Consider the following 22,701-nt stretch of genomic DNA (forward strand, 5'->3'; position numbering starts at 1 on the left):
CTTATTGTCCATCAGTTTGTTTCTCAAAATCAGATTCGTTTGACATAGAACTTAATTGAACACATCAATTCAGTCCTGACCGGGCCAGACACACAAGTCAAACCAAATCATCAAGGGGCCTTGATATCGCCTTTACCCTCTTAGGATAAAAGGAACATATAAACTTTGAGTTATATACATTTACTATCCACTAATCAAATCATACACAACAATACGTTTTATAAAATCAAGTCACTGATGTGCTTACAAATTATCAATGCACAACTAATTAGCAAACAATAAACCATATATCTAGTTTTTAAGACCATATGATATTATCGTCTTGCGATCACTCGTGATAAATTCCATGAAGTGATTCCAGCAAGCGTGGGTTTATTCCAATGCTTAAATCAAGTTCATAAGCACTCATGAAATTTGTAGCAACCTTTTGCTATGTCTAATACACTTTAGACAATCTACAGACCAATTCATGACAGTCTTCATTCATACCGACTTCCAACATGTGAACGACTGTGGGCTGTTCGAATAATCTTATTATTCAGGAAGTCAAAATGTGCAAAGTGAAACAACAGGTAAACAATTAACATAAGATAGTAACTTTACGCATAAATAATATCCATTTATTTAATCATCGAATGTTAATTACAATTTATCTATTACACGTTTCTAAACTATCTAATCTAAACTAATATCGTCCTTCAGCCCAACGCTCCTAGCGTGCTACAAGTGCTTAACCCTAATCAATCCCTTTGTAAGCGGATCTGATGGGTTATCCTCCGACGAGACCTTCTTCACTTCGAGGAGTCCTTCTTCTACCCGATGTCAAATAAAGTGATCTTTTCTGTCGATATGTTGAGATCTGCCGTGATCCTCAGTTCCTTGGTTAAGGCAACCGCTCCTTCATTATCAAAGAAAATTTCCATGGGCTCCTTTATGGCTGGCACAACTCCAAGGTCTCCAATGAATTTTTTTAAGCATATTGCTCCTTTTACGCTTCGCTCACCGCAATGTACTCTGATTCACACATTGAATCAGCTACGGTTTCTTGCTTGGAAGTTTTCCAAGTCACTTCTCCTCCATTAAGGGTAAGTATCCAACTCGACTACGAACGGTAGTTGTCCCTGTCGGTCTGAAAACTGGCATCACTATACCCTCGCACCCGTAAGTCATCACTCCCACCGAGGACTAGAAACCATTCCTTGGTCCTCCGAAGGTATTTAAGAATATTCTTGTCTACGGTCTAATGTGCTTTGCCAGGGTTCCCTTGATATCTACTGACCATGCTTAAACCAAAGGCCACATCAGGGCGAGTACAAGTCATAGCATACATAATCGATCCAACTGTGGAGGCGTATGTTACTTGGCTCATTTTTGCTATCTCGACTTCGGTACACGGGCTTTGAGTCTTACTTAACTTGTCATTACTTTTTATTGGTAACTCTCCCTTCTTTCAATTCTCCATACTAAAACGTTTTAGTACCTTGTCCATGTAAGTATTTTGACTAAGTCCTATTAGTCTTTTACTTCTGTTTCTCACTATCCTTATTCCCAAAATATAGGAAGCCTCTCCGAGGTCCTTCATAGCGAAGCACTTCCCGATCCAGGACTTGACTTCCTGCAGCGTCGGGATGTTGTTTCCTATGAGTAGTATGTCATCACATACAATACGAGGAAGCTTAATCTAATTCCCACTGGCTTTGAAATATACACATGATTCATCCTCGCTTCGTAGAAAACCAAACTCTTAGAATTTCTCATCGAAACAAAGATTCCATTTGTGAGACGCTTGTTTCAGTCCATAAATGGATTTCTCAAGCTGGCACACTCTATTGGGATGCTTCGCATCGACAAAACTCTCTGGCTGATGCATGTAAAAATCCTAAGCCAACTATCCATTAAGGAAATAGGTTTTGACATCCATCTATCATATTTCATAGTCATGAAATGCAACAATGGCTAGCATCACCCTACTAGACTTTATCTTCGCAACCGGTGAGAATGTTTCATCATAGTCAACTCCGGGAGTGTGAGTGAAACCCTTCGCGACCAATCACACCTTATAGGTGTGCACATTTCCATCCATGCCGGTCTTCTTCTTGAGGATCCATTTGCACCCGACCCTCTTACGACCTGGTACATTATCAACAAAATTCCAAACTTGGTTGTCATACATGGACTGAATCTCGTTGTCCATCGCCTCTTTCCACTTTGTAGACTCCAGACCTGACATGGATTCCTTATAGCTGTTAGGTTCTTCCAAATTCACTAGTGTAGTACAACTAATGAACATATCCTCTTCTATAGTAATATGAAAACCATAAAACTGGGGTTGAACCCTAACTCTTTCGGAAGGTTTAAGAGGTAACGACTCATGAATCGGTTCAACCGAAGTTTCCCCCTCGGGTTGAGTGCTAGTGTTAGAGGTTCCTTCATCGCTCGACTCTTGGATTTCTTCAAGGTCGATTTTCCTCCCACTGTCCCCTTGGCTTATGAGTTCTCGCTCACAGAAAACCCCTCTCCTCACGACGAAGACAACATTATCACTCGGTCTATAGAAGAGATATCCAAAGGACTTTTGTGGTTAGCCAATGAAAATATACCGCTCACTACGAGGTTCAAGCTTGATGTGAGTCTCTCGTCTTACAAAAGCCTCACAACCCCACACCTTGATATGTGCTAACGAGGGAGGTTTCCCTGTTGACATCTCGTGAGGTGTTTTGGCAACCTTCTTCGTAGGGACTAAGTTACGGATATGGGCGACAATTTTCAAGGCATATGATAGCTTCATTTTATTTACTTCTTTTTATAGTTTTTTTTAGCACATTCCTTTTTATTTTAGTCAATCTTCATGAATATTTTGATTTTTTTTGTCATTTTTCTCCTTCACCGGGTACTTTCTAGTTTTTGAGCTTAATTGCAGGATTTTCCGAAGACTATTTGTTATTGGAGGCTTAGAAGGATGCGAGACTCATGGAGGCATGTGATTTGCTTGCGAACTTGAAGTGGTGCGATTGGGCTAGATGCATGCGTAAAAGAAGAAATCAATTTGGATCTAATTTATGGGCAAATATGATGATGAGACGACGCGGAATCGAGCTACAAGAAATTGGAGGAGTGTTGGGTCAGTTTTTAAAAGGCTTTGGAATGGCAAATGGGTCTTAAAGAGTTATGATTATGGGCTGAAGTTGAAGATATAAAGATTGGGCTTAAATGCATGTTAAATGGCCCAGCTCTTGCATTTAGCGTGACCCACGCGGTCCGCGTGAATTGTGCTGAGTTGTTTCTGGGTTTTGACTTGTTGACTCTATTTGTGGAAGTTTGGTGGGTAGCTTTTGGTCTCTTTTTGAATCCGGAAATTGACCCTCTTTAGCTGGAGATTGGAGGCTCATTTTGTGAGGGAACTTGAAGAACACATTCCGTTTTTTCTCTTTAAGAAGTTTTGGGAAGATTTGAAGAATATTTGGAAGATTAGTGTAATTTCCTTACATCTTGCATCTAAGACAATGTTTGGTATCTCTAATCCCTCTTGTTTTTGTTTAATCTTAGCCATGCTTGGCTAGATTTTCATTTGGTTGACTTGGATGTAATTGTGTGAATGTTTTGGTTATTTTGAAGAACTCCATGAACTTGTGTTGAATATTTATGATTATATTTTCTATGAAAAATTCCTTCATGTTTATATATCTTTAGCCATGAATATTGATATATGAATGTTATCTTTGTTGGTTAAATTCTTGACTAAGTAATAGGCCTTCAATTTAACAAGCAACAATTAGTTTAAATGTTTGTTTTCATTTTAATTAGACTAAGAAAATATTTTCTCCATAGTGGTAATGAAAGCAATAGATTACTCTTTGGATTTGGTGACTCTTAGAACCTAATGCTAATTGATTTTCACAAAATTACATGCTTCATTAGTTTTGTGACTTTGATTTAGGAAATGTGCTATGAGCTTCTCTAGTCATTTTAATACAAAAGAAGAGTTGAGGAAAGTTGTGCTTATAAATTGCTATAGCCAAGTTAGATTTTAAACACAAGTATTGCACCTTGGTATTCTCATGATTATTTAACCAAATGTTCAAGTGATGAAAGTCCAAAGTCAACCATCTTTCTCTTATTGATTTTACATCAAACTCTTATTTTTGTTGCAATTGTCCATTTAAATCATAGTTAATTCTAGTTTGTTTCAAGTATTTCAAAACATCAAACACCCCCATTTTTAATTTATTGTCATATTCCAAGTATTTTTACAAAGAGATTTCTCATAGAGTTATGAATTGAACCAGTCTCCGTGGATTCGACCCCTTTACCACGATACACTATTTTAGTGTGTGATATTTAGGGTTATTATTTGTGTTGGCCTCGACAACCACCAGCATACCCCCATAATAAGATAGGTAGAGAAGCACGACTCATCATGGAACGAACCATGTCTAGCAAGGTTCGATTACGCCTCTCAGCCACACCATTCAGCTGCAGTGTCCTAGGTGGCGTTAATTGTGAAACGATTCTGCATTCTTGAGGTAGTCGTGGATTTCAAGACTTAGGAACTCTACTCCTTGATCGGGTCGAAACACCTTGATTTTCCTACGCAATTGATTCTCCACTTCTTGTTTAAACACTTTGAACTTTTCAAAGGTTTCTAACTTGTGCCTGATTAAGTAGATATACCCATATCTGCTATAATCATCGGTGAAAGTCACATAGAAGCGGATTGCATCCCTTGTGGTGGATCAAAAGGGTCCACACACATCGGTGTGTATGAGATCTAATAAACCCTCACCCCTTTCATGAGTGCTAGTGAAGGGTGACTTGGTCATCTTTCCAAGTAAACAAGACTCGCACACGTCATCGTCCCTAAGGTCGAATGACTCCAATACTCCATCCTTTTGGAGTTGGTCTATGCGTTTCTTATTGACATGTCCAAGACGACAATGCCACAACCATGCTTTATCCAAACCATTGATGAATCAATACACTACACATCATTTCCTAAGTTATCTACAACCATCACGGTTTCATATATTCCATTACATGGTAATGCTTCAAAATAAAAGACACCATTAAGATAAGCATTAATAGAACCTTTTTCATTATCAAATGAATATCTAAAACCTTGTCTATACAAATCATGAAATGAAATGATGTATCTTGCCATATCTGGCGAATAACAACAATTATTTAAATCAAATCCTAATCCACTACTGAGCATTAAAGAGTAAACTCCGATCTTGGTGACAGGCGACGATCTTCTATTCCCCATGATCAAATTTATCTTCCCATTCTCCACATCCCAATCTCTTCTTAGGCCCTGCAGATAAGAACAAATGTGAAAACCACATCTTGTATGAAGTACCCAAGAAATGGCATGTGATGAATCATTAGATTTAACAGTGTAAATAGATGTGTAGGATGGCTTGATCTTCCCATTCTTGATTGCTTGCAGATATTCTGGGGAACTTCGTTTCAAATGCCCTATCTTGTGGCAGTGGTGGCACTCTGCCTCCTTGGGGTTGGAGTTGGGTTTAGCAGAACCAACTTTGGTTCCACTAGAAGAGGTACCATCTTGGGACTATCCCTTGTGGTGGCTCTTTGAGGGAGCCTTCCTCTTCTTACCCTTCCTTTGCCTAATTGCCAAGACTGGGGCAGTAGCAGGAGTAGGAGTTGTTGCAACAAACTTATATTTGAGATTGCTCTCAGCATTCCTTAGCAAGCCTTGAATCTTGCTCAAAGTGACCTCTTCCTTATTCATGTGGTAGGTCATGTGGAACTGGTTGTAGCAGGGAGGCAAAGAGTGAAGGATGATGTCAATTTCCAGCTCTTCATCAAAGTTAACATTCAACTTTAGCAGACGATCGACTTATCTCTGCATATTTTGTAGATGAACGGTAAGGGACTCTCCATTACCCATTTTTGTAGTGATCATCGAAGTGATGATCTCGTACCTTTCTTGGCTAGCGCTCTGGTGATACCGGTCCAACAGATCTTGATGCATCTCATAGGGATACATGTCCTCATAGGACTTCTGGAGTTCTACAGTCATAGTCACCAGCATGATGCAATGGACTTTCATAACATAATGCTCTTGGGCCTCAAAGGCCGTGATCTCTTCAACATAGGCATTTTTGACGTTGATTTCCTTTAAGGGCCTACTGTCACAGACCAAGTTTCTAGAAAATTCCACGATCGTCTAGAGAACTCCGGAACGATCAAGTATATTCGAGAAGTCTTCGGAGATATCAGAAATGCTCTACGAGACCCTGGAAGATGCTAGAATATTGTAGTTGTCCGTGGAACAAAGGAGAACAATCCGGAATAATCAAGAGGACGCTAGACGAAGCTAGAACGACCCGGAAGACTTTGGAAGGATCTAGAACACGCTAGATCATACAAGAATGATTTGGATAATGTTAGGACGACTCAGAGATTTCTAGAGCATCGTATACAAGTCTACCATATTCTAGAGTCTTGTAAAATCTATGTATATAATAGGAAGAGTCTAGATTAGTCATGAATGATTGGGACCTAGAAACTTCCATTTGAGGAGGTGTAAGGTTCCTATAAATAAGGGGAGGACTCATTTGTCCAAACCATCAAGAAGATGCCTTGTAAAGAAGTGGAGTTATATAATAGAAGCTTAATTGAAGTGTCCCTTGTCATAACTCTTGCTTCTTAAGTTCGTTAGTACATCTAGATCGTCGAAGTTAGCCTGACTTAGTCAGAGAAGCACTAAGTGGCACACGATATTGACTAGTCTAAAAGAGTCATCCCGTGACACGTGGTATTAGAGCCAGGTTCGAGCAAGCAAGAGACCATTACGATGGAAGCAGCAAGTGAAGTATTCAACATTCCCCCTGTCGTCGAGGAGAAAGGAAGGATGTCCAAGAAGAGGGATCAATCGGTAGATGCCTTGGCAAGCTTAGAAAACAAGCTTACAAGGACAGAGATTAACGTCGGTGAGATCCTTGAATGGAAGGATACCGTCAATCAATTCGTTGCTGAGATAAGTGACACGAGCGATGGATTGAAGGAGACCATCGGTGTCATCAAGGAAAAAGTCATTGGACTTATCAACACCCTGCAGAGTGAGTTCCGTGAGAAGGTAGACGCATTACAAGCCGAAGTAAACCTGTGCAAGGCAACAATCACTGGAGGGACCATTGCAAGAACGTTTCCGCACACAGAAGCACCCAAACCACTGAAGTATGGAGGTAAACGCGAACCCAAAGAACTTGACGAATTCTTTTGGTTGATGGAATGCTACTTCAATGCTAGTCAAGTGAAGGACGACAAGACGAAGGTAGATACAGCCGTACTTTATCTATGCGAGAGTGCAGCTCTATGGTGGTGAAGGAAGCACGGTGGTATTGAAAAAGGATTATATACCATAGACACATGGGAAGAATTCAAGAGGCAACTCAAGAGACAATTTTGCCCGCATAATGCTGAATACATAGCGATGAAGAAACTTCGTGGGCTAAAGCATACGGGATCCATCCGAGGCTATATAGTCGAGTTCACGAGCTTGATGCTAGAGTTACCCGACATGCAGGAGAAGGACAAACTTTTCTATTTCATGGATGGACTACAATCTTGGGCCTACAATGAGCTCAAGAGGAGAAATGTCAAAGACATTAACGAAGCTATTGCCGTGGCAGAAGATCTAATGGAATTTCGAAAAGAAAGCACGGTTAAGAAGAATAGTGGGGGAGAACAAACTATGACGGGACCGAAACCAAAACAAAACACACGCCAACCTTTAAATACGAAAGGAAAAGATATCGAAGGAAGAAACCGAAGAGAAGAGCGAATGGAGATCAAGTGCTACTTGTGTGATGGTCCTCACTTGATCCGAGACTGTTCGAAGAAAAAGACTTTTTATGCGATGGTTTTGCAAGAAGAAGAAGACGAAGCACAAATAAGCTCAATGCGTTTTCTGAACTCAATATCGAAAGATGAGATAAAATCTTCTAACAAGGAAGAAAATAAAGGAGGGAGACTCATGTTCGTCGAAGTTAAAGTGAATGCAAGGAACACTAAGGCGCTAGTAGATTCTTGAGCAACACATAGTTTCATCGCAGAGGAAGAAGCAAGGAAGTTGGGTATTCGTTATACAAAGGAGTTAGGTCGGTTGAAGGTTGTCAACTCTCCATCTAATCCGATCCTCGGAGTTTCTCGTGGAATACCCATGAAGATTGCAGAATGGGTAGGGACCATCGACTTGATAGTGGTTCCGATGGACGACTATCGCATGGTACTAGGAATGGATTTCCTAGATATGGTATGTCCTTGGTCGTTCGAAAGAGACAACACCCTGCGTATAACCAAGGGATCAACTATCCATATAATTCCCTTAGAAAGAAGAAAGACAAAAGCTCGATCCCTTTCAACTATGAAGATGTGTTATGACCAGAGCACTATAATCAAGAAGAATATGAAGCCAAAAGGAATAGGGATCCATATCCCACATGACGAGTTACTCAAGGTTTTACGAGGCTGAGAAACGAAATAGGATTCAAAGTACATCAAGAAATAAAAGCACACCTTACTCGAAGAGATACTTTAGAGAAAACGAAAAGACACGAAGTAGCCCCGTGACAACATCGAGACATATATATAGAAGACTTGGCGAGGACGTCAAGGGTTTAAGTGGGGGAGGGTGTCACAGACCAAGTTTCTGGAAAATTCCACGATCGTCTAGAGAACTCTGGAACGATCAAGTATATTCGAGAAGTCTTCGGAGATATCAGAAATGCTCTACGAGACCCTGGAAGATGCTAGAATATTGTAGATGTCCGTGGAACAAAGGAGAACAATCCGGAATAATCAAGAGGACGCTAGACAAAGCTAGAACGACCCGGAAGACTTTGGAAGGATCTAGAACACGCTAGATCATACAAGAATGATTTGGATAATGTTAGGACGACTCAGAGATTTATAGAGCATCGTATACAAGTCTACCATATTCTAGAGTCTTGTAAAATGTATGTATATAATAGGAAGAGTCTAGATTAGTCATGAATGATCGGGACCTAGAAAATTCCATTTGAGGAGGTGTAAGGTTCCTATAAATAGGGGGAGGACTCATTTGTCCAAACCATCAAGAAGATGCCTTGTAAAGAAGTGGAGTTATATAATAGAAGCTTTATTGAAGTGTCCCTTGTCATAACTCTTGCTTCTTAAGTTTGTTAGTACATCTAGATCGTCGAAGTTAGCCTGACTTAGTCGGAGAAGCACTAAGTGGCACACGGTATTGACTAGTCTAAAAGAGTCATCCCGTGACACTACGCCCTATTTAAGGGTCATTATTGCCTTCATTTGCGGCCACACACAAACTTGAGAAACCGTAACGAACCAGAGAGCATAGAGAGTGAGGGAAGGTGCTAATTTCATCATCATTAGTGCACTCTTGCAAGAAGGAAGGAAGGGATTCTTGCTAGGATGATTGAGGAGCTCAGATCTACTATCAGTTCATCAAAGGTTGTTGTTTGAGGAATGAATCCATGCCTATTTTCGTGTATATAGTAGATCTCATGAATCTAGGGTTTCTTTACCCCTTTCTTTTGTTGGAATATGTAGCATGTGGAGTCCTATTGAGGAATAGACCTTAGATCTGGGCCTTCAGGGGTCCAAAGAGTCCCAATCATTCAGCTTTATGTAGTCCCATTAGATTTTTTAGTCTAGGTTACCATTATAAGAGTTATTTCATTAAATAGAGCCATGTGTGTGATGCATGGACATAAAGATGGGACCTTTACGTGACTTTTGGGTGTTAGAAGGTTAGATCTATAAGTTACAGAAACAGATCTGACCTCAGAAGGTCATTTGAGCATTTCCATGGAGCAAAATTGCCAAGTCCATGTAAGGACTCGATGAGTCGGATCGGGTTGCTCCACGATTCGTGATCAGTGGTAACCCGTCGAGTGAAATGTTAATTCGACGAGTCGAGTCAGGCCTTAGGAGGATTCAGAGGACACACGCGGACTCACCGAGTCACCCGAGTGTACTCAACGAGTCTGGTCAAAGTTGGACCATTGAATGGAGTTGACTTTCGTTGACTTTTAGGGTTTTGTCAACAATTGGACATTTGGACCATCGGAGGGGTAAAATGGTCTTTTCCCCTTTTGTGAGATTATAGGAAGGGATTAGTCTAGGCTTTGAGAATGGTTGTTAATTAGAGGTAAATTACTTTATGTGATTAGGCGGAGGCTAGATCTGTATTTCGAGTTTGAGACTTTCCGAGATTACCCGAGGTGAGTCTTCTCACTATACATTACCTTGAATGGTATCTATGTGCAGAACGAAGGGCCTTATGTGTTTGTGTAAGTTTAATATTTATGTGCATTATCTTATATGTATGATATGTATTATATAGACCGGACCAGAGGGTCCAACGACTCATGCGGCCAGATGGTCCTCGATCAGACGGGACCGAAGGGTCCAACGAGCTAGACCGAACCGGAAGGTCCAACGAGCTATAGGACTGGAGGGCCCCGCGAGACACATGGACCGGAGGGTCATACCGAGTTATAGCCTCGAGTGGCTTATGTGCTGTATGTGGTATTTTGAGGAACTCACTAAGCATTATACTTACCGTGTTATGTGATATGTGTTTTAGGGACTAGCATGGATCGCGGGAAGGTACAGGCATGATTTGTACACACTGATAGAGGACTTTGTATTTGAGATTCTGGGATATGTTTTACCATGATAACATTGGATACACTAAGTTGTGAGATGATTTGTATGAGACATTTTATGTTTAAAAAACGAAAAATTGTTTTAAGTTTTCACGTCGTTACAAGTTGGTATCAGAGCCTTGGTTTGAGGTATTCGGATGCACCTTTGGGTGTATCTGAACTCAAACTGAGGATTTGAGAAAATCTTTCATAAAAGAAACAATTTTTGAAAAAGAAAAAGAGTAAAATATTTTGAGAAAAGCAAAAAGGAGCAGTGTGTACGATCAGCCAACGCCTGAACGGTGATGTCCCAAAATACCCTTACATTATGTGTTATGAGATATTATGTAAAGTGCTATGCATGCTAGGGTAGGCTAGGTAAATCATATCTTAGCGCTAGGGTGGATTGATATGTGATGCCTTAGCCTAGGAGTTTATGCTGATGTGAGTTGCTTTGAGTGCATGTAGGTAACAAAGAGTAGCTTGTGAGAAGTCTTCTTGAGAGTAGAAAAAAATCAGGGGGTAGAGAGTACTTGCAAATTGGGATCCTAGGAGGAGGACTTGGTGTGAATACGGATACGGTGTGGATGGTAGTATTGGGCCCGTACTACTGAAAGCACCGGATCGGTAAACATTCCAAGTAAGAATCCTTAGGGTGCTAAGGAACAAGTAAGAAAAGTTGATCTAGTGTGAGTAATCTCGGTCGACTCTTTGATTATTTTATGTCGTATTTCAGAGGCATCATGGTGGGGACGCGCCACAACCCAGGAGGCAGTGGGACCAGTGGTACTAGTGATGAGGAGATCCGTACGATGATTCACGAGGAGGTGGCCGCCGCCATCCGAGCTGAGATACCGGAGATGTTTTGGTCTATCAAGACCATGCTGATTGAGACATTTGATGAGCGATACGCTACTCTGACTGAGGCAGCCGTTGCTGCAGCCACTGCAGTTGTCACTGCCACGAGGCCGCATGTGGGTGACTCGTTGCTGTACCAAGTGTTCAGCAACACGAAGCCACCGAAGTTTGATGGGTCTTAGGATCCGATATCCGTAATGAGGTGGATCTCTGAAATCAAGGGATGCTTCTACACATGTTCATGTCCTGAGCATCTCCAGGTACGGTTCACGCTGAACAAACTTTGCTTGGTAACGAAGGACTGGTGGAAGTTTGTAACAGAAGATTTTAATCCTTCAAAGCTTACCGCAGTGACCTGGGAGAGGTTCACATCTATGTTTAGAGACGAGTATGTTCCCCCGGTGGAGAGGGAACGTTTGGCCCAGGTGTTCTTATCCCTTAAGCAGGGGATGGAGTCTGTGACTATGATTACACAGATGTTTCACGAGTGTGCGTTGTTTTTCCCTGAGCATGTGTCTTCTAAGCAGGCACACATGAGTCGATATCTAAGTATACTGAGGCGAGACATTCGTGAGTTTGTCACGAACTCAACATACCAGACATTTACCGAGCTCCAGGAAAATGCCCGAAAGTGGGAGATCGATCTAGAGACTCAGGCCACGGAGGAGGCCGAGTCTCAGAGGAGGGATAGGCGGCCGACACTGTCTCAGCCGGCAGCTAAGTGGGCAAAGCCCGTTAACTTGAGATCCGGAGGACTGAACGGCCGCACTTGTGGGAAGTGCGGCAAGAGCAGTGAGGGAGTGTGCAGGATGGGGGTGTACTACAAGTGAGGCAAGGAGGGGCATTTCGCGAGGGAATACCCCAAGGGGTTTTTAGTTTGCTGCCACTGCAACCAGACTGGCCATCGGAAGGCCGACTGCCCACAACTACTTTAGGGATCAGCACAAGGATATGTACCTGCTGCTACTAGAGCCATCGAGGCCCGACCAGTGAAGGCCGAGGCACCGAAGGCTCACGGGAGAGCCTTTCAGTTGACAATGGAGGAGGTCCGCGCAATGCCCGATGTTGTGGCTGGTATGTATTCTTCTATTTACTTATGTTGAGTTTGAAATATTATGCTTATATATTGTGGTATGCTTAGGTAGTTTCCTTGTGAGTTCTGCACATGCTTTGGTGTTATTTGACTCGGGCGCGAGTCGAACTTTCGTGTCTTTAGCATTCAGTCAGCACATCAGTATCCGACGAGAGGCGTTGAGTCGACCTCTGCGAGTTTCTATAGCTGACAAGCGAGTGGTTCTTGCTACTGATGAGATTTGGGGATGTGTACTTGAGATTTTCGGTGTTGAGTTTCCGATAGATTTGGTACCAATTGTGATGAGAGATGTCTGTGTCATCATGGGCATTGACTGGTTGAGCCGATTCGGAGCTATTATCAACTGCAAGCGTCAGTTGGTGACCATGCGAGACCCTAGTGGGGGAGTCCTTACGATATATGGTGAGGGTACCCGATTTGGTTTAGCATTTTGCTCGGCTGCCAGAGCGAGACTGAGTCTACAGCAGGGCTGTAAAGGGTTTGTAGCCAATGTGATGGATACACGAGTTGCCGCAGAGAGGCTGTTTTCTGTCTATAAGGTTCCGATAGTGCGAGAGTTTCCGGAGGTTTTCCCCGAGGAGTAGCCGGGTGTACCTCCCGAGATGCATGTATAGTTTCGCATCAATTTGGTTTTGGGGGTGGTGCATATTGCCAAGGCACCTTATTGCCTTGTGTCACCAGAGATGTAGGAGTTTTCCTCGCAGCTTCAGGAGCTGTTGGGGAAGGGATTCATCCGACCGAGTAGCTCGCTGTGGGGAGTGTCGATCCTTTTTGTCAAGAAAAAGGATGGTTCACACCGGATGTGCATTGATTACTGGGAGTTGAGCAAGTTGACGGTCAAGAACCATTTTCCACTACAAAGGATCGACGATTTGTTTGATCAGTTACAGGGAGCTTATTGGTTCTCCAAGATAGACTTGCGGTCTGGATATCACCAGACGAGGGTGCGGATGAGGATATTTAGAAGACGACATTTAGGACTCTTTATGGGCATTATGAGTTCGTGGTGATGCCTTTTGGGCTCACCAATGCACCATCAATGTTCATGGATCTCATCAACCGAGTATGTAAGCTGATGTTGGATCAATCGGTGATTGTGTTCATTGATGATATGTTAGTTTATACGAGATCCAGAGAGCAACATGAGGAGCATCTTAGAGAGATCTTTGGAGTGTTGAGATCGGAGAGGCTTTATGCCAAATTCTCCAAGTGTGATTTCTGGTTACGAGAGGTCCAATTCTTGGGGCATCTCGTTAATCAGAATGGGATATCAGTCGATCTGGCCAAGATTGAGGATGTTATGATTTGGGAGGTGCCGAGATCCCCCACCGAAATAAGGAGTTTTCTAGGGTTGGCCGGCTATTATCGGAGATTTATCATGGATTTCTCCAAGATTTATGTTCCCCTCACCAGATTGACCCGGACGGGCGTGGCTTTTGCTTGGGATCCAGAGCAGCAGACATCGGTTGAGACGCTTCGCCAGAGATTATGTGAAGCCCTTGTGTTAACCCTTACAGAGGGAATGGAGGATTTTGTGGTGTGCTGTGACACGTCTATATCAGGGTTGGGTGCGGTGCTTATGTAGAGAGGGCACATGATAGCATACACATCAAGGCAGGTGAAGCCTCATGAGACGAGGTATCCCACCCATGATTTGGAGTTAGGAGCAGTAGTGTTCGCCCTCAAAATATGGCGCTATTATTTGTATGGGGTTCGGTGTACCATATACACGGACCACAAGAGTTTGAAATATCTAATGGATCAACCCAACCTGAACATGCGCCAGAGGAGATGGTTGGATGTGGTAAAGGATTATGACTGTGAGATCCTATACCACCCGGGCAAGGCTAACGTGGTAGCCGATGCTCTAAGCCGCAGGGCGGAGAGTGCCCCGATTTGAGATATATGCATGAGGATGATGGTGATGACTCTGGTATTGGATACCATCCGAGAGGCCCAGGAAGAGGCTGCGAGACCAGAGAACCGCAAGAGAGAGCAGGTGATTGGGCAGGTATCCGAGTTTGTTACTGATAGCCGAGGGCTTATGACCTTTCACGGTCGGGTTGGGGTGCCGTTTGTGGGCGGGGCACATAGTATATTGATGGAAGAGGCACACATATCAAGATTCTCGATCCATCCCGGGGCCACTAAGATGTATTTGGACCTGAAGAGAGATTATTGGTGGCCCTGTATCAAGAGGGATGTTGCGTGGGTTGTAGAGAGGTGCTTGACCTGTTGTCGGGTTAAGGGTGAGCACCACGTCCGCATGGAAAATTGCAGCCGCTAGAGGTTCCCCAGTGGAAGTGGGAACAAATTTCTATGGATTTCATCACCAAATTGTCGAGGACCATGAGGGGTGTTGATTCAATTTGGGTGATTGTGGATCGGTTGATGAAGAGCGCTCACTTCCTTGCCATCAGTAAGAGCTCTTCTGCGGAGAGGCTGGCAGAGATATATGTGAGAGAGGTGGTGTTGTGGCATGGAGTGCCGATCATGATTGTGTCAGACCGAGATGTACATTTCAGTTCCAGGTTCTGGAGGAAGTTCCATGAGGAGTTGGGTACGAGATTACTCTTCAGTACTGCTTACCACCCGCAGACGGATGGACAGAGTGAGCAGATGATACAGATGCTCGAGGACATGCTTCAGGCATGTGTTATGGACTTCAGTGGGAGTTGGGACACATACGTACCTTTGGTTGAGTTTTCTTACAACAACAACCACCATTCGAGTATAGGTATGCCTCCCTTTGAGCTTTTATATGGGAGGAGGTGTCGAACTCCCATCTGTTGGGGAGAGGTAGGGCAGCGAGTGATGGGTAGCATTGATATAGTGCTTAAGACAACTGAGCAGATACAATAGGTCAGGCGGAGGTTGCTGAAAGCCTAGAGCCGCCAGTAGAGTTATGCGGATAGGCGGCGATCCGAGCTCGAGTTCTAGGTTGGAGATTTCGTTCTCCTGAAGGTATCTCCTTGGAAAGGAGTGATCCAATTTAGGAAAAGGGGCAAGCTGGGGCCACGATACATTGGTCCTTTCAGGGTGATCGCCAGAGTGGGCAAGGTAGCATACCGTTTAGAGCTACCCGATGAGTTGGGTCAGATCCATGATACCTTCCACGTATCCCAGGTGAGGAAGTGTATAGCCGATGAGACGGCGGTAGTGTCACTAGAGAATATTCAGGTGGATGCAAGCCTGAGTTACATTGAGAGGCCGATTGCGATTTTGGATCTCAAGATCAAGGTTTTGAGGAACAAAGAGGTGCCCCTGGTTCAGGTCTAGTGGCAACATCAGAGAGGGTCTGAGCTGACTTGAGAGCCGAAGGCAGAGATGCAGGAGCAGTACCTAGAGCGGTTTACATAATGAGACCTCGAGGGTGAAGTCTGATTCTAGTGGGGGAGAATTGTAACATCCAGATTTCCAGGTATGATAATTTAAGTATTTATTTTTGAGTTAAGAATAGGGACTCAACGAGTTGACGCCTAAACTCGTTGAGTAGGATCGCGACTAATGACTCAAATTACTGAATAGACTCGACGAGTCCGCGCTATGGACAAAAACCCTAAATCTTTGGGCCTGCGCCCTATTTAAGAGTCCTTATGGCCTTCATTTGCGGCCACACACACACTTGAGAAAACCTAACGAACCAGACAGCATACAGAGTGAGGGAAGGAGCTAATTTCATCACCATTAGTGCACACTTGCAAAAAGGAAGGAAGGGATTCAAGATAAGCTGATTGCGGAGCTCAGATCTACTATCACTTTATCAAAGGTTGTTGTTTGAGGTATGAATCCACACCTATTTTCATGTGTTAAGTAGATCTCATGAATCTAGGGTTTCTTTACCCCTTTCTTTAATTGGAATATGGAGCATGTGGAGTCCCATTGAGGAATAGACCTTAGATCTGGACCTTGAGAGTTCCAGAGAGTCCCAATCATCCGACTTTATGCAGTCCCATAGAGTTTTGAGTCTAGGTTACCATTATAAGAGTTATTTCATTAAATAGAGCCATGTGTGTGATGCATGAACATAAGGACGAGACCTTTGCGTCGCTTTTCGATGTTAGAAGGTTAGATCTATAAGTAGAGAAATAGATCTAACCTCAGAAGGTCGTTTGACCATTTCCATGGAGGAAATTCGCCGAGTCCATGGAAGGACTCGACGAGTTGAATCGGGTTGCTCCGCGAGTCATGATTAGTGGTAACCCGTCGAGTGAAAGTTTAACTCGACGGGTGGAGTTAGGCCTTAGGAGGATTCAGAGGACACGCATGGACTCGCCGAGTCACCCGAGTGCACTTGAAGAGTCTGGTCAAAGTTGGATCGTTGACTGGAGTTGACTTTCTTTGACTTTTAGGGTTTGGTCAACAATTGGACATTTGGACCATCGGAGGGGTAAAATGGTATTTTCACCTTCTGTGAGATTATAGGAAGGGATTAGTCTAGCCTTTGATAATCGTTGTTAATTAGAGATAAATTACTTTATGTGATTTGGTGGAGGCTAGATTAGTATTTCAAGTTCGATACTTTCCGAGATTACCCGAGGTGAGTCTTCTCACTATGCATTACCTTGAATGGTATCTATGTGCAGATCGGAGGGTCTTATGTGTTTGTGTATGTTTGAGATTTTTGTGCATTGTGTTATACGTATGATATGTGTTATATAGACCGGACCAGAGGGTCCAACGAGTCATGAGGCCAGAGGATCCTCGATCAGACCGGGCCGAAGGCTCCAACGAGCTAGACTGGACTGAAAGGTCCAGCGAGATATGGGACTAGAAGGTCCCGCTGAGACACATGGACCGGAGGGTCATATCGAGATATAGCCTCGAGTGGCTTATGTGATTTATGTGGTATTTTGAGATATAGCCTCGAGTGGCTTATGTGATTTATGCTTACTGTGTTATGTGATATGTGTTTCCGGTACTAGCGAGGATCGCTGGAAGGAACCGACATGATTTGTACACACTAATAGAGGACATTGTATTTGAGATTCTTGGATATATTTTATCGTGATAACATTGGATACACGAAGTTTTGAGATGATTTGTATGATACATTTATGTTTCAAAAATGAAAAATTGTTTTAAATTTTGACGTCGTTACAATCCTTTTGCAAAATAGCAAGAAATCCCGAAAATCCCTCTGTGTGACGTCCCAACTTGCCGAGTCCCCTTATGGACTCGTCGACTTCATCCTACTTGTCGAGCCCACATTGGGACTCACCGAGTCTGCCAGGCAGAAGACCCCAAAAACTCGATTTTCAAGCAAGAATGAAACACAAAGCATCAAATACAATAGAAACCAAACAAAGCTCTAACACCACTAATGAGTTTGAGCCAAAACAACATCCTATGTGCTCATGCAAACCCTAAATCTTAGATTTAGGTTTCTGTATTATACATTCAATTCATCCAAGACTTACAAACCCTAGATCTAATGTATATATTTAGAAATTGATACAAGAAATCAGATATAGATGATTACCTCTTCTTCAAAGCTTGAATCTTGTTGTCCTTGGAGCTTAGAGTCACAGGTGTCACTCCTCTAATGGCTTACAAGCACCACAAGCAAGAGAATGATATTGGAGAGAAGTTGGAAGCTCTTGAAGTCGAATATGGTACTCTTATACGTAGGTTTAGCTGATTTCTGAAGCCTTAGGGGTCTATTTATACTTGTGCTATTAGGGTTTTAGTCAAACCCTAATTGGATAGCTTAGGCCTTAAGCAGTCCAAAGAATCTTCCAGAACAAAGGCCTTGGACGAAATTAGATGGGCGCCACTCTAATTTTCGTCCACCCCTTAAATCCAAAAGGATTCTCAGCCGAAATGAACTGTCACACAATGGACTGTTCCAGTCGCCTTTATTTAATTAATCTCTTTTAGCCACATAATTAAGTCTTAATTAATTCTTTTCTAATATTAATTAAAAAATATAATTTCTGCTTTAATATATTATTCATATAACATATTCATAAATCATAATAACCTCTCTCTTCATAAATCATCCTATCATGTTGCTTTGGTAAAGGCAACCCAAAAGGACAGTGCACAACCGAGTCAAATATTTACCAAATATACTTACGGGCTTAGACACTAATCCAACAGGAACCTAGTTAAAGGAAAGTTTTGAAAAAAGATGAAACTGGAGAGAAAAAGAAGTTTGAGGGATCTTCAAGGTTTGATAAGAGGAGTAGGTTTTCAAAGTTCGTACCTAATGAAAAGTGGTCCCGGGACACCAATTAAGGTAAGCGGTGTGAAAAACGCATAAGGAAGAACTTCGGGAAATGCAAAGAAGAGGTGACCTCCTACAAATATGGAAGGTCGGTTCACTATGCTGATAAGTGCAGGTATAATGGGACGGTATGTTTTCAATGTAGAGAAGAGGGCACTTAATGAAGGACTATCCAAAGAAGAAAGAAGGTGCAAAACTAAATGCTCTGCCAAAGCCAAAAGGCAAGAGCATTCCAGATGATCCTTGATGGAGCAGCTGAGACTATAGGAGACTAATATATAGAGTTGCTTATCCGGAGTGCAGAATATAAAGTAGAAAACCTATATCGATAGTAATATGTAGCCTGATAAAAGAGGCATAATGTAGGGTGAACTTCAATAACACTGTAATCATTTTTAAGAAGTAATATAATCCCTAATTATGTTACACTATCCTATGTGTTAAATTATTTTGAAGTTAATATGTATGGTGACTTGGAGAACTACGTGACAATTCATGGGACATGTATGAGTAGGTGTGAAAAGTAGTAGTGACCTATACTACCGGAAGCATAGTACATGCACTTGGATCAGGGAAAGTCACAAGGTTACTAAGGCACTAATAGTTGAATTTGTTTTTGTTCATTTCCATGAAGGAATGTACCTTCCATGTTACAATTTGACTCAAAGAGACATGAGTATAGCCATTGCATCGTGCGATGGAAGGTCATTAGAGCATGACCATTCGATCTATTACAATAGTCGAAGTAAAGATCTGAATATAGATTGAGTCTGTTCTAGAAGGACCATGAGTCTCCAATGAAGATCAAATTTAGAATTGAAGAGTAGGTGCAAGATTTAGCACCACCAACTGTTAAGAAGTCCAAGAGTTAGAAACTCATTTGAAAAGACAGAGAAGTTATGGTTATTACCAAGGACGGAAAGGTCACATACAAAGTAATCTTACAAGCCTTGTTTTGCTAATGATTCCAGGACATAATCATCTCAAAGGAGTGAAATTGTAACGTTCCCAAGATAGGGATGGAAGATTAAAGAATAATAGGATAATTATCCGTTATGAAGATAAAGAGATATTTTTGATAGAAGATTATTTATGATAAATAATCTAAGCAAAATTCGTAGGAATCGTAAAATTGAGAATGTGCATTTAGGGAACGTCCAAATCTGACTTCATATAAGGAAGTTCTGATTTTTAGAGGTTTTAGCGCAATAATATACGACACAAAAACCAAAATTAAGAACCATCAATTTTTAGTTAGAATAATCTAAACGAGAGTTGAAGATCTCATCAATACATATCCATCGACATAAAGACAGCCGAGAGTGGATATCATATAAGATAGTTATGATTTTTATATTGAACTTATCAGTCTAAGGCTATAAAAAATATAATCTTAAAAATTAATTAAAAATTAGCCCACAGAGTGTAAATGAAAGTTGTAGATCTCGTTGATAGCTAAACGTGCATATAAAGAACTTAAAATATGAAGCTCGTATAAAGAAGTTACGAAATTTAAGAAATTCATGTTTTGCGTCCCACGCACAAAGGCGTGGTGCACGCTTCTAGAAGGGGGGCATGTCGAGCCAATATAAGCATACCATGTGCCACAAGGCGAGAGGAACATCGCGTCAGAATTGCACGACACACAAACCCAATTTTTTCATATATAAGGGCAACAACCTTCGTTCGATCCCCACACCATTCCAGTCAATCTCTATCTCTCTCTCTCTCTCTCTCTCTATATATATATATATATATATATATATATATATATATATATATATATATATATCTCAAATATCTATCTCGTTGGTTCAAAATTTCCTTAGATTTAGAAGTTTTTAAGAAACCCCTGAGTTGTCGAAGAAATAGAAGCATTCGGGACGAAGTTCTGATTGCGAACTATCCAAGCTTTTGTCCAGAAAATCTCTATAAGTTAAGCTACAATTATATCACGTTCAGTGTAATTATATATATATATATATATATATATATATATATATCACAGTCGTCATTATAAATTTATAAATAAGTATTATCAGTGATTCCAAGTTATTATACTATCTGATCTACCTATAGGAATGATGTTTAGGCTAGATTTAGTGAGGTGTTTAAATTGGGTTTTCCAAACAATACACTTTGTATACCAAACGGACACTACCTCTGATATGATTCTACCCGGTTGTTCCTTACTTAATAGATCTTGATGTTCATCTTAGGATTAATGAGGAATCTAGACTATCATTATTCACCAGGAATATAAGGTAAAGACATAGTGATATGAACCTAGGCTACATCAAAGGAAAAACTAAGTATTGAAGCGAAGCGCTGCCCGGATTTTCAGTCATCCACTTTAACAAGTGAGTAATAGTTACTTTCTTCTTACACATAGATAAAAGTATTCTAACTACTTAAATGTTATGTGTGTTGCTTAGTTGTGTTTAATATATAGGTGTAGCGTGATATAACTATTACTTAATTAAACTATATATGTGTTGTCATACTTAAAATATGATTGGGTAGTGAAGGGTTGTGTCAAATAATAGATGGCAGGATGTGATAGGTTAGTAAAGGGTTGTGTGAAATAATAGATGAGAGGGTGTGATAAGTTAGCGAAGGTTTGAGTAAAATATAATGAGATGCTGACATAAGTGAGGAAAGGTTTGTGCGAAATAACAAGTTGCGACCTTGTAACGTCCCAAAAATTAAGACCAAAAATTTCGAATTTTATATTAATAAAACCATTATACAAAACAATATCATAAAACCATAGTGTAAAGTGGAATAATGTAGTGTGTGCAATCCAGTCATTCCGATCTCTTCCCTTCAAACCAGAAGTACTTGAAACATTAAGTGTAAACTGTAAGAACAAAGCTTAGTGAGTTCCCCAAAATACCTCAGAGTCATGTAAAATGTGGAACAATGTCAATAAACATCCAAATACATCAGAGTCATGTAAAATGTGGAACAATGTGATGTGTGCAATGTAGTCATCCTGAGCTCTTCCCCTTCGAACAAGAAGTACCTGAAACATAAAGCGAAAACGGTAAGCACAAAGCTTAGTGAGTTCCCCAAAATACCTCAAAGTCATGTAAAATGCGGAAAAATGTCAATAAACATCCAAATACATCAGTCATGTAAAATGCGGAACAAATGGTGTGTGCAATGTAGTCATCGGGAGATCTTTCCCTTGAACCAAATTGTAACACCTAAATTTTCAAATAATTTTTTACATTTATAAAAACACATTTTCATTCATAATTGTTATAAAAACATCATTGTATCACATAATTAATTCATAACATCACATCCCAAGACCAAAAATGTGTAAAAGCTCCTTGAGTGTGTACTGATCAAGCTGGCGCCTTCCGGCGATCCTCACTGGTACCTGAAACACATAACACAACACTGTAAGCATAATTGGTTAGTGAGTTCCCCAAAAATACCACATGCAACGTATATTAGCCACTCAAGGCTATAACCTGTTTGACCCTCTCGTCAATGTGTCTCAGTGGCACCTTCCGGCCCCATAACTCTTGTGGGCTCTCTGGCCCTAACTCTGTGGGCCTTACGGTCCAAACTCTATAAACTCTGTAACATGCATAGCATAAAACACATAGAAATCTCATCATGAAAAAACATACAAATACTCTAACACATAACTCTAATTACCACTCTAGGTAAATCATAGTGAGAAGACTCCCCTCGGGTAACTTGGTAAATCTCGAACACTGTAAATCCGATCTAGCCTCCGCCTAAACATATGAAATAAATACTCTAAAACAATGCATCCCTCAAGGCTACAATATTCCCTCTCTTAGTACTCTCAGAAGGGTAAAAGA

Source organism: Lactuca sativa, chromosome 4 (assembly GCF_002870075.4).
Source record: "Lactuca sativa cultivar Salinas chromosome 4, Lsat_Salinas_v11, whole genome shotgun sequence".
NCBI lineage: Eukaryota > Viridiplantae > Streptophyta > Magnoliopsida > Asterales > Asteraceae > Lactuca > Lactuca sativa.